At 32.0% G+C, this 5,930-nt stretch overlaps 1 pseudogene; it reads right to left on the bottom strand.

Moving 5' to 3' along the window:
- Nucleotides 1-1,601, bottom strand: LOC120193036 (annotated as a pseudogene).
- Nucleotides 1,602-5,930: the final 4,329 nt, after the last annotated feature.

Consider the following 5,930-nt stretch of genomic DNA (forward strand, 5'->3'; position numbering starts at 1 on the left):
ATGGGCTTATGTCCATTTGAGTTCAACGGCCAAGTAAAACGTAAATGATATATGCTTACCCAGATCCCACTGAAGCCCTGTTGTTGTACTGCTTTTCGATGGCATCCCGATCGGAATTAGTCCACAGTGCGGACCCTGGACAGAAGTTTGAATATATAACTCGTGACGGTGAGCCCTCGGGAGGAGATGGATGAGATCATCGTCGGACAAAAGGATTATTCACAGGGACGAGAAACAACATATGACATTTAGGTTTCCCATCTCATGGTCAAATTGTCCACCCAAGTGCTCCAGCAACAAGAATGCAGAGCTGCTATTAAACCAGGAAAATGGAAAGGCTTATCTAAGCCAACACTATACAAGATGAAATGTACATTATCTTCCTATGCTCTACTCGAATAAGCATACTCATGCATATATGGCCGATTACCGTAGATTTATCCAAACCCGGAGCAAAGTCACGGATGCATGTTATACATTTATGTAGATCTGTCGTGTCTTGATCATGAGTTTTATCAACAATCTTTGTTCCCTACACTAAAGCATCAAGTGAAAACGTCTACGAACCAGAGGAAGCATACATACATACAGTGATAAATGCACTAAGCCCCCCACAGGTCTAAGTGCATCCTCGTTATTTTGGAAAAATGGTTAAATTTAGCTTAATGTGTTAATAAAAAGAAAAGAAAATTTCTACATTCCAATCATTTAAAAAAAAAATTAAAAATTTTAGACCTCACTCTTAAATTTCTGGATCCGCCACTACATACATACATGCACACATACATTTATGTAGATCAGTCGTCTCTTGATAATCAGTTTTATCAACAATCTTTGTTCCCTACACCAAAGCAATAAGTGAAAACGTCTATGAACCAGCATGCATGCACAAATGCATATAGTTGGTATTAACACTACTTACAAGGCGGGTATAGAAGTCAAGTACTTCCTTTCGAATGGAATCCATATCTCCTTCAATTATATCCGGCTTGTATCTGCCGAATCAAAAGCTCAAATGGAAAGATTTAAGTATTGAGATTTCAACTGAACTCTGTAGAACAACATATTTGGGAGGAATAAAATAAAAACCAACACGTCGAACAACAACTGAAAAGGAAAAGAAACCTGCGTCGAACACCGGAAGCATCTTCCTCAGGGAACAACAGAGGCATCTCATCGTACACACGATTGGCACCACTGTCAGCACAGAGCCGAAGCTGAGCTGCTCTAAACCAAAAAGACTGCGAAACAGAGCATATGACTCTCGAAGTGACACAAAATTATGGGTATTGAAATTCAACAGAAAAAAAGTGTAAAAGATGGAGTAAGGACCGTGTTTCCATAGAAGAGGAGTGAATCTGGGGAGGTTTTGGTTAAGAACGACGAGGGCGTAGGTTAGAGAAGAAATGTCGAGGAATGGTGCATAAGGTCCATGGTGGATAACGTGTGCTTCACCGAGAGCGGAGAAGAGGGAGGAGATGCGACGGTAAACGGCGGTTCCTTCGGCGGCGCTTTTAGATTGTACACGACGCAAGTTTTGAAGAATGGGATGATGAGATCAGCTCTGCGCCACATTTCAGGCTGTCAGAATAAATGGTTCCATGTTTGATGGATCATAGCCTTCTGTCTCCATTGTTTTTTTTTTTCATCTTATTCTATTAGATTCAGGTAATGTTTACTTTTTTTTTAAACTTCTTGCTTGTGTATCACGCCATTAAAGCCAAATAAAGAAACCTTGTTTCCCCTCTTATCTTGTTGGTTACTATAAAATACTTGTACTGTTTCAGAATCATTATTTCAGAATTAATTGGACAAGTCACAAGAACAGTAAAATTCATCCGGGGAATGCTATTGTATTCTGAACCGAAAGTCTTTGAGAATAGAACAGTAAACACAACTTGATTCATAATAATGATATCATTTAGACCTGCTGCTATGACAACAAGGTTTATAAATATTCGGTTACAATCTTCACCATCGAAAGTAACAGCCGTCCTCTCCCACAATAAAAACAAAGAACAGACAAAGGGTACTCTCGGGTGCCTTGTTTCCCATCCCTGCATGGAATCAAAGGGTTTTACTACTTCCGTCATTTCCAAGGAACAATGAATTACTTTGATCAGTTTGCTACTCTTTTGTATAGACGATCTGAGGACATGATGCCGCCATGGAACGAGGAAATACGCAATCTGGAAACTTTTTCATATCAAGGCCCAGTCTTTAGTTCCGGTCGACAAGTACCAAGCAAGCAACCCACCAATTACTATTAACTAATTTTGCCGGTTTACTTTGCAGTTTTGCTAATTTAAAAAGAGTAAACTATATTGGTAGTCACTAAAGCTTTAGAATGTTTTCATTTTGGTTACTAGAATTTTAAATTTTTTATTATAACCACTAAGCTTTTACTTCAATTTTATTATAATCAGTGTCTTTAGTTGTCGTTAGAAAGTATTGATGTGGAGTTTTCTTTTCCAAAACTCCCAATTTTCTAAATTGACAATTATTGTAAAACTTGAGTTTTTTATTAATAAAATCGCCAGTCAATCTTAACAGTGAGAAGACTTCCTTTTGTCTAGAATATTAACATGGTTCGAGTTCAAATTTATCTGATGATTAATAATAACATATTCAAAAGTTTGAACTTTTAATTTTTTTATCGCCGTTTTTATAATCATTTGATAGTTCTCATGTCGTTTTAATCATCAAACTATTCATATTCTCTTTCTCTTTCTTTCAGTTGGTTTAAACTCGTTGAATTTTTTTTGATTTCTTCATATCCAAATAAATCGTAATTTAAATTAAAAGATGAAAATTTTGATATATTACTGTAAGCTGTCGAGACATACGGAAAAATATAACTTTTAGATTTGAGATCACATTGATTAATGTATAAATATAGATGACTAAAATTATCATTATTATGATTAAAAAGCATCAAATCCATTATCAATTTAATATTATTTGACCTGATTGGTAAATTTATATAATGTTAGTGATTTTTTTCTGGTTGCCCTTCCGGTTCCTAAGGTTTTGTCTTGACTAATCTGGATTGATTCGGGTTGCACACCTGGTTTTGGTGGGTGAGTCTCTTAGTGAAGATTTTCTGCATATATAACCACTTAAACTCGAGACTTGCTTAAGTGATATCAAACTGTTTATCACTTGAACCAACCCAATCAGTAATGTTAATGATTAGATTAACAATTTTATTGTTTAGTTACCAAAATAGAAATAAGATCATAGTTCAATGAGTAAGTAATGTAATGTAACATGTTTGTCTTGAGGATTTTTTTTAAACACGTTTATTGCCGTTTGGTCGGATTATTGATATTCAGTGTCCTTGAATGCGGGTGAGCGAAGAATTTTGTAGGAGTTTTTTTTTCCTTTGGTTCTTCAAAGATTTTATCTTGTCTAATTTAGATCGACTCGTTTCCCATATGTTATTATAGTGGGTGAATCTTTTAGTAGAAATTTTCTGTATATATAAAGACTCAAACTCGATATTCATTTAAGTGATATCAAGTTGTTTACTACTTGAACCAATCTTACTGATTAGAATTTTCTCAGATTTTGTCAATCCACTTTAAAATATTTATCATGCTTTATATCCTTAAAGTGTTAAATACATAAATCGAGATAACATGTAACATAATTAAAAATTTAGATGTCAAAGAAAATCAAACACTTATTTAAATATTAAAATCGTAATATAATATAATTTTAAAAATTAAAATTATCATTTAACTAATGAAACATAAATAATACATAAAGGACGAGACAAATAAAAAAGTGGTGGTGATTTGTTTTAAGATTGTCAAAATCGTCTCATTTAGACGTACTAAACGAATGCACATCAATTATTACATGGTCAATGTATGCAACCATGAATTCATTCATATTTATCAAGTTGACAAGTTGATTTTGAGACATCAAGTAGAAGGCCAACTACATGGAATTAAAGCTATAGATTTTGTCATACTTGTATATTTTGCCATATGTAAAATTACCTAAATAATACCATTATTTTAATTATTTGACGGCATCTATATTTTCTAAAAGGAAAAATTTTTATTTCTTAATATATAATATTAAAAAATATGTATTTTTTCAGTTGTATTTTTAAAATATACATTTGAAAAGACAAATACTTATCTTATGTAACATTATTGTACGTGTCGCTAGAGAAAAAAATTTAATTGAATTAAAAGAGAGAATACAACTCATTAGCTAAGTCTTCTCTGGAGCACGAACCAACTTACCTCAGTAGTTAAAGGAATCGTTGTTGTTCCTAAAGGTCACGGGTTCAAGCACCAACAACTACAGTAGGGTGATTAAGTGTTCATTATTAAATAATTAAGAGTATTTAGAACAGACAATACTACGTAATCATCTTAGCTTAATAAATAAAAAAAGTCTTGTCTGCATATATTAGATTTTATTATTTTATTTTATTTTATTTTATTTTTAAAATTACAATGCTTTTAGATAATTAGTATCTTCAATCTTCTCACAATTTGTTATTATTTTATTTCACAACCTGTTTTCGATTAATTTATTTAATAATCTCATGTGATTTTAACAAATAATTTCATACTATCCATATTTAAATAACTAATGTATAAATAAATTAATAATAATCTCATAATAACAAGTATTTAAACTTGTGGTTTAATAAATACTTAAATCAATCCTATTATATGAATATAAATATAATTTTTACATTAAAATTATTGAAATTGATATTCATAATAAAAATGAAAAAGAATTCACTCATAGATGATCTATATATGAATCAATTTTACAATATAATCGCCGTTCGAAGTTTCTATTAGCTCCAATCGATGCTCTTGAAATTTAGAGGAAGTTCAAAAGCTCAGCGAGGACAGAGGCTCCTGATTTAGAAGCGTTGATGGCATTGCATTCTAAGCCATTTGAAGGATACAATTTCTTCTGTTAATTTTCTTCAATTTTTCCGATTCCGATCATCAAGAACAAAAACTGGTAACGATTTTTCTTACTATTATTATTATTTGAAATTCTCAATATCACAATTCCTTGATTTTGTTTTTGTTTTTGCCTTTTGTGACGCTGTGTTAATTTATATATTTTTTAAATGTGCGAATCTTGAAACCTCAATGCTCCGGCTCATCAAGATCACTTGCATGCTGCAATGCTTTCTTCTTTTTCTTATTTTTTTTTTACTAATTTATTGCATAAAGTGATTTCTGGGTTGGGTTGAAATGGAGTCTCTTTTGATTACTCAGGAAATTTGTTCCTCTTCCGTTCTTGTTTTTATTTTATTTTATTTGGGAATTGAAAAGAAGCAGGTATGTTTTGAATGTGAAATCAACTGAATTAAGCTCTGCTTTAAAGTGTTCGTTTATGTATTTGATAAATGAAGTTTTTGGTAGATATGATTCGTTGTCTGCACAGGATAAATGAAGAATTTGATAAAATAATTGTCGCAATGGTTCTTTGGGGTCCCGGGTTCGTGCTTCGATTTGGAATCATGTGATGGAGTCGCCACCGATCGTTTTCGAATGAGGTAGATCAAATACCTTAATTATGCTTGCTTACCATATCTACATCTTACCAGTTAAATTGTCGGGTACGGGAGTCGTTTACGATCGGGGAAGGATGAGCACCCCCGAATCACTCTTTCGATACCAATCGATTACCAGGTCATCTTAATTGCAAAATTTGAAATTTATATAAAATTTAAAAGTTCAATCCAAGTAGTTTACACTTGATTCAAGATGCTCCTTAATAAAAAAAAATAAAAAAAAATAAAAGGATTAGTGTAAAAAGAAAAGAAAAAAGTAAAATTTAAGTGTTATAAAATAAGAAGAAGAAAAAGTTAATATACCAAAAAAAATAAAAAAAAAATAAAACAATGATTAAATTAAATAAAATTGAAATTTAAGGGAAAA

Source organism: Hibiscus syriacus, unplaced genomic scaffold (assembly GCF_006381635.1).
Source record: "Hibiscus syriacus cultivar Baekdansim isolate YM2019G1 unplaced genomic scaffold, ASM638163v2 tig00116984_pilon, whole genome shotgun sequence".
Taxonomy (NCBI): domain Eukaryota; kingdom Viridiplantae; phylum Streptophyta; class Magnoliopsida; order Malvales; family Malvaceae; genus Hibiscus; species Hibiscus syriacus.